The 12,149-nt window shown below is 39.3% G+C and overlaps 1 pseudogene; it reads left to right on the forward strand.

Annotated features, from left to right (window-relative positions):
• Window positions 1-12,149, forward strand: part of LOC109066033 — a 168,256-nt pseudogene that overhangs the window by 106,840 nt on the left and 49,267 nt on the right.

Consider the following 12,149-nt stretch of genomic DNA (forward strand, 5'->3'; position numbering starts at 1 on the left):
AATTGTCACTTTTTTTTCTCAGAATTGAGTGATATAAATCTTTTAAAGGGGTCCTATTATGCTCTTTTACAAAGTCTTGATTTTGTTTTGGGGGTGTACTAACAGGCTCTCATACTAGGTTATTCGAAAAAAAAAAACATTATTTTTCACATATTTAACATTACGACACCTCTCTCCCCAGTCTGGCATGATGAACGGCTCGAATAGTTCCTGTATCAAATGAAGGTCCGCCTTCTGAAATACGAAACGTGCTGTGTGATTGGGTTAGCTGAGCCAGTGTGTGTTGTGATTGGCAGCACTCGGCACCTGGTCGGGAAATGTCATGCTCCTTACCATAGCCGCCTGCGAGCTTCAGTGTAAATATTACATCAAATCAAATCAATTTGAGCGCGAGTTAAACCCAGATGATTGTAACCACTCTAAGCTTGTCTCCCTTGGGAAAGTTAGCGTGTCTCCGACATAGTGATAACACTCGCTGCCTTCTCTAGTGCAGCTCAACCAGGTCTCGTCCCATTCGTCTGTATTTGGGAAAATATGCGTTGTAGTCCAAGCAAGTCATTTGTTGTAGTTTTTGAAAAGTGATTTCTGTTAAATAAAATATCTCCTTTTGAAGTGGACTTTGAGCTTTGTTTCTCAATTAATTGTTACATAGTCAGAATTATGGGATATAAACTCACAATTGCAAAAAATAAAAGTCAGAATTGCAAGATATGAACTTGCCAGTTCTAACTTTTTCTCACAATTTCTCAGTATTGTGACTTTATTTCTCAGAATTGCAAGTTTATATCTGACTTTATAACTAACATAACAGGCCATTCACTTGAGAAAATGTAAAAACTAGATCCTTCTGTTGACTGATGTAATGATTGTTGACTTTGATTTTATTAAACACCTCTCTTTCTCTTTCTCTTTCTCTCTCTCTTTCTCTCTCTCGTCCTCACAGGTGTAATAATCGGACTCAATGTGGTGGTGGTGGCGGTCTGATGTTTTTCCCTGACCCCTGTCCAGGAACCTACAAGTACCTGGAGATCCAGTATGAATGTGTGCCATACAGTGAGTAACGACACAGACACTCCATCCCAACAGCCCCATCCCCTCGCCTCTCCTGCCCCGCCCCTTCACCTCCCCACCCCGCCCCCACCTAAACCCCACCCCCTCAGCCAGCTACTGCCATCCTCACACACACAAACAGACTCACTCATGCTCAGTCATGCACACACACACACACAAGTGTGTTCTCTCCTACACACACACACACGCTCTCTCTCTTTCTAACATTCACACACACACACACACTCTTTCACACTTTAAACCGTTTTTTTCCATCGACAGTGCAACGTTCCAGAGGCTGAGGGAGATTTTCACATTGGGGAGGTGCTCTATACACAAACAAACACACGAATGCGGGGTAGATAAGCATTCAGTATCCCCAGCTCTGTGCAGACTCAGCCTTTATTGGCGATCGTAAGCACACAAACACACTCGTTCACAGCCTCACACAGTAACAAAATGACCCCGAGGGTGCTTTATCTGGCATTATAAACACCTTTACCTCCCCTCTGACAGACAATCAAAATGAAAATTTGGCCGCGGCGAGGCGGCAAGCCGCGTGCGTGCGTTGCACAATGGGAATGTTAACACAAACCTCAAATTTATTTCAGACTGCAAGACCCAAAGTCGCACACATGCTAAATATTCCCATGGCAACGCTCGGCTTTCCGCATCGCTCGCGAATGAGAGGCAGGGGTGTGAATTTCCAGCAAGTTTGGGAGCCGGGCTCATGTGAAAATTCTCCCTTCAGACGGTTACCCCCTCCTCCCCCCCTCATGAGCGCCGACTTTTATGTGTGCAGGTGGTCCAGACGGGGCCGTGACTCAGCGGAGGGTGGGTCTGTGGGGCTTTAGGAGGGTAGTTTGGTGTGGGGGGGGAAGTTAATGGGTTTTACTGTGAGCAGGAAGGGGGTTATTAACTCTAATCTATAATCCTGGGGTCAGTTTCTCTGCTCTTCCCACAGGAAATAAAGAGGATGGACTACAACCCCGCCGGTCTGCTCTGCCCGCTAATCCTCCTTTCTCTTTTTTTCCAGCGTTCTGCTTTCTTCGTGTGCTCTTCTCATTCGTGATCACTCTTCTGACATTTTGATTTCTTGTCCAGACTTTTGGTTGTACTCAGCTGTGTTGTTTTGTTCTTTGGTTCTCTTTTGATTCACCTGCTGAATTTTCCTTTTCTTTGTCTCACACCGTGCACATGGTCTTTAGCCTTCATCTCTTTTCTTTTCCCTTTGACATGCTTTTATTCGATCTCCACTTTCAGTTCCACTTTTTCTGTCTCTTTCTCCTTCTTTTGCAGGTTTTTGGGAGGCGTCCAGAAGAGTTGAGCGTTTATCTTTAAAGCGTCTCCAATTCTTTCTCTCTCTCTCTCACACACACACACACACACACACTTGTACAAAATGAACGAGACTCTTCAGCCCACACTCTTTGACCACCTTTGCTCAGCGGCTGTAATCCTCAATCCTCTTCCACACAAACACATCAAAACACACAGTACAAATACTATTCCTTGCTTTCCACTTTCGGATGTTTAGCAAGACTCAGATTTACTTCAGAAGCAGCGGCTAGTCTCTCCCTCTCTCTCAAAGACTCAATGTATATTTTTTTTGTTGTTGTTGTTGTTGTTGTTATTTCGTATTTTAATAGTATTCTGTTTTTTTGTCTGTTGACAGAATTTCAACTATTTTGCTACATTATTTTGACAATATTTAGTTTGTTATTTTATCTGTGTTTTATTATTTTCTCTTTTTGTTTTCTATATTTGTTGTTGTCAACTTGTGTTTATTTTGTTTCATGTTTTGACAATATTTATTGGTAGTTTTGTTTGTTTTTGACAATTTTGTCATTTGAATTTTTTTTCTATAATTTTGTCTTGTTAGCTGGTTTAAACATTATTTTGTCTCTCTTTTGACTGCTTTTTTATTTGTTTTGCATTATTTGGCAGCATTTCATTATTTGCACTTCAATGTTTTGTTTCATCAACAAACTTTTGTTTTAACATTTTGTAATCAAATTTTTCTGTTTCTTTCTTAAATTTCACAGGACTTTATTATTTTGTCTTCACTTCATTTAATTTTTGATATAGTAGACTATGTTTTTTTTATTATTATTATTATCTCATCTTTTTTTCAGAAATACTTTTTTTTTTCATTATTATTTTAGCAATATGTAGCTATTTTGTATTCATTAAAACATTTCTTCATTATTCTGACAGTATTAATTTTCAGTATGTATTTTTTTAATATTATTTTGTTGTAGTTGTTTTTGTCAGACAGGAGCAAAATGACTTATAACCAACACTGGCTTGACTTCGGTTATCTCATGTTTTCTCTTTTTCTTGAGCATATGCATATACAGTATATTAGATTCTCTCAAACAGGTTGTATTGTCAATGGAATACAGTAAGCATATAGGGCAGGCTAGTTTGCGGCTGCTAAATCGGTGCGTTAGCATGACATATGTTGGCGAGCGGTAGGTGAGTCACAGCTGAAATGCTTGCACGCTTCACCAGTCTGCTCACCGCTTCATTTAGCCTGTCAGAGTTATTTTCCTCTTCTTCTTTTTTTTCTTTTCCTCCCCAGTTGCTATCTCTAGCTTGTTGCTTTGAAATAGCGCCGTGCGCAGAGGTGAGAGGATGCGTGATTAACTAGCTGCTGACTTGCATTTTTATCTCCTATTTTTAAAAACTTTGTTTATGGTGTTTGAGGAATGGAGAGGTGAGGAAAAATGGGACCTGATTCCTTCATGATGAAAAGTCCTCACTGTCTGAAGTGACAAGGAAGAGCCAATTATCAGAATCCTTCGTCAGTCGCGTCTCCCCTGAGGGACTGTGGGCACGGAAGGTACACGCTCCTCTCTGGGCTCCACATGTTGTTGGCTAGCGTGCCGGAATAAATATAAACGTGCCTCAGTTATATCCAGACATCAAGCCCCTCGAATGCCGAACCAATTCGGCCATTTTTAATTACCGGGGGATGGTGGCATCGCTCGGGCCTCTGTGGAGATTTGTCAAGATTAATTGAATTTACCGCACCTAATTGCTCTGATAATGCCCCATCTTTCACGGCTGCTGGAGAACACGTTCCACGCCGGTTATTGGCGTGTTTACCACTGACATATGTCCCATTTGTTTGTTTATTTACCATGTAAGGATGGAGGAATAAGGCCTACTGCATTTAACGACGTAGCTTGGCTTGCGGCGCTTCTGACAGACTCCTGTTTGTGCGTAAGCCTCCATGATAACAGCCACACGATACAGAACGGCGACAGATTCAGCCAAACTGTCTTACACACACACACACACACATATACATTTAAAAGACAGAGTCTGTATGCCCGCCAACACACACATACACACGCTCATGTCGCGCACAACTGCGACCGCAGCCAACATGTCAAAGTCGGTTTGCTGAGTGCCAGCAGGAGTCAACCTTTCTGGCCCTCATATCCACAGAGCTCAGTGTCTCAGAGGAAATGACAAACAGGCAGCTCTGCTCCAAACAGCAGCCCATAAAGACAAACAGCAGTGCCTGACTCAGTCAGCGGAGACTAGCTCAAACTCCATACAGCCTGAGGCCATGTTGGCCAAGAAGCATTAATGCATCCACGACCTCTGTAATATGTCCTCATTTGCTCTTGTGGCACAAATCTGTTTAGTCCAGTCGGTTGGTTCATCTCTCCTCGGTTGTCCGGTGTCGCTTTGAATTATATAACAAGACTGCACGCACTTGATACTTGCGCTAGCTTATCTGAAAACCTTAGCCAGGTCAAGAAAAGGCAATAAGATGTGTTTTAAAGGATAGTCGTCTTACGTTAGTCTTCACAAAAGGTGACTTATGGGCTCAAATGGAGCAGCGGCCAATCAAACTGTCTAGTGCCTTGGTGCTTTAAGAGTAATGTCGTGGTCACGTCATGCCAAGTATTACAGTAATTACCAGATGACAATTACTCTGTGCTGTACACGTCCTCAGAATCAGACATTATTAATTTCTATGACAATGCACTTCGTGAAAAAATGTGGGAGTGGGTGGCCAGTAAGCTCTTTTATGCTAAATGAACGATATTTAATGCCTGCAATGTATTATTTATTCATTCATTCATTTATTTTGTAAACTTTGGCATTATTATATAGTAATTATAATTAAATATATTAATTAAAAACAGAATTATTTAGGAAAGAAGTACATAGTCAACTCTTTAAATGCACAAATCGTAAAAAACGTTTCATATCTTGCAATTTATTTATTATTGTTATTGTTAAAACTTTGCAATATAATATTATTTATATTAATTATATTACTTAAAAGCAGAATTATAAAGAAAGAACTCCTTAGTCAACTATTTATAATGCTGTAAGTAAACTATATTTAATTATATTAAATTGTATTTAATTTATCTTTAGCAAACTTTGCATTATTATTATTATTATTATTATTATTATTACAGTTTAATTATATTAATTATAACTATAATTATGTAGAAACAACTACACTTTTTACTTTTTTGTGATAAGTAAAGCTTATTTAATATATTTTTGCAAATTTAGCATTATTATTATTGTTACAGTTAAATTATATACAAAAAAAAAAGTGACATGACATACAGCCAAGTATGGTGACCCATACTCAGAATTCGTGCTCTGCATTTAACCCATCCAAAGTGCACACACACAGCAGTGACCACACACACACAACGTGAACACACACCCGGAGCAGTGGGCAGTCCTTTTTCTGCTGTGGTCACCCGGGAGCAGTTGGGGGTTCGGTGCCTTGCTCAAGGGCACCTCAGTCGTGGTATTGCTGGGCCCGAGACTCGAACCCACAACCTTAGGGTTTTTGAAAACTTTTCTTTTTTTTTCAAAATGTTTCACTATGAGCATGATCCACTAACATTTTACAACAAAAAAAATACATACATTTTTCTCACTAGGAAATAAATTCCACTTGTTTTTTGTGTTATGTAATATGATCAAATCCATACATTTTAAGCTTAGCTGAAATGCCCAAATAGTTTTTTTGCAAATATACTGCACACAATATGATATAACTTGCCATGCCGCTGTAGGATTGCATTTCATCACCCGAAGCTAAGAAAAGTAGATGCAGTTGTTTATATTCAGTGCACATCCTGACTGCATTTGCTTGTTTTATTTTAGCCTCATAAATCCTTAGAATATTTTTTTCTTTAGATGTAAATGTGAGAGAAAATATTTTAGTGGCATTCCATTCCAAACTCTTCAGGAAGTGTTAAACAGTGGGAGTATGTATGAGCACTAGGTGTTTTGGTGTAATTTGGTCTTTGTGAGAGAGAGACGGAGAGCTTTGAAACCGCCGCAGCTGTGAGTCATTAATATGTATTAGGCCTACATAATTCGTGAATCTCATGAATGTGCTGGAGTGACATTGCGCAAACAGTTTGCCCGCTGGATTCGTCTCCAACTCCACCTCTTGATGCCAGAGAAAAGCATGAGAAATGTTAGCGTGGAGACACACTCCAGTGGTGATGCGAAGCACGCGGGCATCTGCTGGCTGTGCTCCTCAGGTGTGTGTTCATTTAGCGCCCCTCATTATCACATGAGTAATTGATAGCATTGCTGAGGACCGCTGGGCTGAGGAGGCTCAAGGGCCACCGTACTTGTTCACCAGTGACAGGCAAATAAAGCTGGAAGCCCACTGAAAGCGTCCAAACCGAGTCCGCATGCACCAGTGCTTGACGTGTTTGTAATGCGCGAGTGTTTATGTTTGTGTGGATGTCTGGATCTTTTTCTCTACAGGTGGAAGAGGAAATGTGAATGAGTCAAACTAACACTTTCTTTGTTCTCTTTCTCCCCACATTTCCATCACAGATTTATGAAGAAATGCTCCTGCAAGTATCAAGTCACATTCTTGTCATTCACATTCACACAATCTATCTCTATCTATCTATCTCTCTATCTATCTATCTATCTATCTATCTATCTATCTATCTATCTATCTTGGTTCTATCTATCAATCGTTCTATCAATGTAGCTATCGTTCATTCTATCATTCTTTCCTTTCATTCTAGCTATTTCTTTCCATTCTCTCTATAGGTCTAGGTATCTCTCCTTCTGTCTACCCCTCTGTCGTGCTATCTTTGTGGTTTCTGTCTTCCATACTGTCTTTCTCTCTGGCTCAAGGGGAAAAACACTTTTGGTATGACTCAAATCCAGGTCACACAGAGAGACGGCACATATGCCATGGTCCCTCAATGAAGTCTCATATGAATCACCATTGTTGAGGCATCTGCACAGAAAGAGAGAGAGAGAGCTTGTTCCTTCATGCAAAGACCAGCGCATAATGTTCTCGTCAGATTTGCATCACCCTGTTAACAAGCGATGAAATCACATACACAGAGGGATGTCTCTGTCGGCTATTTTTTTAATAAAATGAAACGCTTTGCATTAGTTCTGTTATGTCACCCTTAGGGCGAATACATTTCTGTTGGAGTTTTACAGGAAAAAATACTAGAATCAAATAATTTTCATGATATTTACATTCCTCTGTTTTGTTCTGCTGATGCAGACTAAACACTATGATAAAATAAATTGTCAATATATTTTATGTTACTGAATCTACAATGCCACAACAAAAATGTTGCACTTTTGATTTTGGAGTTTAAATTTAATGCAGTTAGAGTAAATGCAGCAAAGAAAATACATAGACAATCATTCTTTCCAGTTTTCCTGTCCTTGCTGGTTATGCCGCAAACATAGTCATTCACATACAAATCAGATCATTAATTTGTCATTTTAATGAATCAGTCAAAAAAAACTCGCGCTGAAATGAGAACTGTCGCTGTATTATGTGTACTGTGTAGTTCTCTGGGTACTTATTGAAAGGTTGCTCATATGACAACATGTAGATAAAAGATACATTTACAACCGGATTTTCCCTTTTGAAATACCTACTTAAGCAAGCCTACACTAACATTCAAATGCTTAGGTTTGGTAAGATGCTTATTTTTTTAAAGATATCTCTAATGCTCAACAAAGCTGCAAAAAATACACTAAGAACAGTAATACTAATGAAACCTACTTTTACAATTTAATTGAACTGTTTTCTTTTTTAATAGATTTAACTCCATTACTCCAGTCTTCAATGGCACATGATCCTTGGTGCTCCATAAACATTTCCAATACCAACATACCAATGAGGAAAAACAGCGATGCTTCATTTTTGTAGAAACTAATGATACATTTTGTAATAGAAAGTTCAATAGAACAACATTTATTTGAAGTAGAAATCTTTAGTGTAAATGTTTTACTATTAGTTATAATCAATAAAAAAAAGGTAAAAAATAAATAAATAAATAAATACATAAATAAATAAAAATTTAATTGCAGTGTTTGTTGTTTTGCTGGTCTTTAAGAACACCTTTAAAACCAGCTCAAGCTCTTTTTCTTCTTTTCTTTTCTCGGCAGAGTTGTCATTTTGTTTCCACAAAAGTACTAAAAAGAACTGCTAATAGAATCAATATGGAACCGGAATCGTTTAAGTGGAATCTTTAAGTAACCTAAATTCCTTCTGATTCTCATCCTTAGTCCCCCTGCTCTTCAGTTCTCAAATGGTTGTGAGTGAGTTAGAACAGTGACGGCTGCCCGCTGCCTTTATACAGACAGTGTAAGTGTGTGTCGTATGTGTGAGATCACTTCAAAGACCTCAACTTCAGAACCTTAAACCCGCACAGGCTCAGAAACGAGTGTCTCTTCCCCTCTCTTTCCTCCACTGATCGTTCCATCCCTCTCTCCCTCGAGATCCCCTTTTTCAGACAATCCGGTTCGCCTTTTAAGAGACACAGTGGGTCTGGGGGGGAAGACACACGCTTGCGTGTCGCCGGCTACAGGCAGAAACATGTTGCTAACATGTTAGTGGTTAACTGAGCGCTTTTGTGTGGTCAGCCATGGGTAAGGCTAACACTGCTAGCACATCCCGATCGGCGAGACAGACAAGCTGTCCACTCACTGTCACACGCTAGCCTGTCTCTCTGTCATACATTTCAAAGCTGTGCTCTTAAATACAAACACACAGAGTAAAACTAAACCCAGACAGAAATGTGGTCACATTTACAAATTTTCTTGAGGGATATTCAGGATCGTTTCAATAAGAATCCATGCAATCTTGAATTTCTTATGAGGGCGAAAATTTTTCCCAAGCAGAATTCCGCAACAGGTCCAAGTTGGTCATGCCGCGGATTGCTTTATTGTAGTGACCAACAAAAAGCCGCTTGGTATGAAAGTGACTTGTGAGCAGTGACCATAACCAATAAACAGTGGGACCTTTTCGTGAAAATTTGCAAAGGGTTATCGCATCTTAAGTAGGCAGTTCCTGGTTATAGATATGATGCAGTGCAGGCTTTTATCTGATAGTCAAAGTGCTGCTATATGGGACTAGCACAAGGTCACCTGGTCAAGCTGGTTAGAGTGGGGTAAACTGTCTTATCTTAACTGACATCTTACCAGCACAAACCATCTACCATGTTCCCAAAACCAGAATGGCCACCTCAAAACTTGTACTTCAAACTTGGTTTTTCCAGCAGGCAGTGGAAACTAAATTGTTCCTCTGTTCTGCTGACCCTTTCTCTCTCTCTCTACTTTTTTTTTCTCTCCAACTTTTTCCTTACTATAATGGCCTCTCTCCTTCTCTCAGCCTGTTTCATGGTTTTCAAAAATGTACCTTAGCCACACCGCACGGTCCCACAGACCACAATCAGTGATTGGCAGCTGGATCTTGATGGATTCAGTAAGTAGAAGCGATAAGTGGTCAAGCTCTGTAAGAGAGAAAGAACAGCTCACTCTTCCGATCCCAGCCGAGCCCGAACCAGCCCCTTCAGGTTCAGAGAGAAATCAGTCTTTCCATCACCTCTCTTCTATCTCTCGCTCTCTCCTCTACATCACTGCATCACTCTGTCTCTTTGTTAACCCTTTTTTTTTTCCTCCTCACAGCTGCAGAAAGACTCCAACACTCTTGGAAAATATATTCGAAATGGCAATACTAGCATACATCTTACTACAAAGCATATACTGTATAAGCCTATTTATTTATTTATTTGCATTTGCATACTAAAAGGTTTACATTCACATACTTGCGCATTGTACATTTTGGGCCTAAAAGATTCCCATAACATAACCTTGTGGTAATGTTAAGAACTTTGTGGCCTGACATGTTTCGCAAAACATAAGACATTGTACATTAGGCCTAAAAATTATGTGCTAACCTAATATTAAGAACTTGCATTGTATTATTAATTGGCACCTGGCACATTTTGGCAATTTGCAACAAATTAAATAGAACTTGCATACTTGCAACATTTTGTGTTCACATACTTATGCATTGCACAATTTGGGCCTAAAACTGTTCACAATAGCAACTTTGTGGCAATTCTAGAAGAACTTGCGTTGTATTATGAATTGCAACCCGGACATATTTTGCAATGCTAGCGCATTGTAGATTTAGATAGAACTTGCATACATAAAAAATATTTGCATTCCACATACTTGTGCTTTGTACAATTTGGGCCTCAAATTGTTCACTATAAACACAACTTTGTGGCAGTGCTAAGAACTGGTGTGTTTTGCGAATTGTGGCCAGTGCATCACAAATTAAATAGAAGTTGCGAACTAAAAAGCATCTGCATCCACATACCTAAGCATCTGACACATTTTGGGCCTGAAAATGTTCAGTATAACAGCCTTGTAGCAATGCTAAAAAGTTTTGCATTGTTTTTGTTTTGAATTGCAGCCTGACACATTTCACAATGCCATGACAAATAAGATAGAACATGCATATTAGAAGCATTTACCTTCACATTCCTCTTCATTTTGGGGGCCTAAAAAGGCCATACCAAAACCTTGTGGCAATGCTAAGAACTTTGCGTTGCACTAAAATTGACCACTTTTTCGCAAAGCATTAGACATGAAATATATTTGTGCGTATTAAAAGATTTTACATTTTGCATACTTGTGCATTGTACATTAGGCCTAAAAAAATATGTGCTAACCTTGTGGAGATATTAAGAAACTTGCATTGTATTATTAATTGCCACCTGGCACATTTCGCAATTTACAACACCAGTTTAAGTAGATCTTGCATACTTGAAACATTTTGTGTTCACATACTTATGCATTGTACAATTTCTGGCCTAGATTTGATCACAATAGCAACTTTGTGGCAATTCTAAGATCTTGTGATTCTATTAATGAATTGCAACCTGGCATATTTCGCAGTGCACGACAATTTACATAGAACTTGCGCATACTTGAAACATTTTGCATTCACATACTTGTGTTTTGTACAATTTGGGCCTTGAATTGTTCGCTCGCGTATAACACAACCTTTTGGCATTACTACGAACTTGTTGTGTGTTTGCTAATTGTGGCCAGTGCATCACAAATTAAATAGAACTAGCATGCTAAAAGCATTTGCATCCACATACCTAAGCATCTGACACATTTTTGTGGGCCTGGAAATTGTTCAACTATAAGCAGCCTTGTAGCAATGCTAAAAAAGTTGCATTGCATTTCGTTATGAATTGCAGCCTGACACATTTCGCAATGCAGTGACAAAATAACATAGAACTTGCATATTAGAAAGCATTTGCCTTCAACATTCCTCTTCATTGTACATTTGGGGGCTAAAGAATGATTGCTATAATACAACGCTTGCGGCAATGCTAAGAACTTTGCGTTGTATTATGAAATTGCAACCAGGCAACATTTCTCACACATATGACAGCAAATGAAACAGAACTTGCATACAAGCATTTTACATCCACATACTTTAACCATTTGGGGCCTAAATTATAGAAACTCAAAGTCCAGTATTATGGAATACATTATTCCACACCAGTGTGCTCTGTTGCCCACATCTTCGGGTAAAATTAGCGAGACCATGCAGGTATTTCAGGTGGAAATTTACATACTGCGCACTGTATACATACTGCACACTGCAAAACTAGGATGCGTGCTATTGCCATTTCGAAACATGCATCATGTTCTCTCTCTCGATCACAGCAGCCCCAAAGATGCAGAAGCGTGGATAGCGGAAATAACAGACAGATGCATGGGAGAACGGGGTGAAG

The sequence above is a fragment of the Cyprinus carpio genome, chromosome B3 (assembly GCF_018340385.1).
Source record: "Cyprinus carpio isolate SPL01 chromosome B3, ASM1834038v1, whole genome shotgun sequence".
NCBI classification, from domain to species: domain Eukaryota; kingdom Metazoa; phylum Chordata; class Actinopteri; order Cypriniformes; family Cyprinidae; genus Cyprinus; species Cyprinus carpio.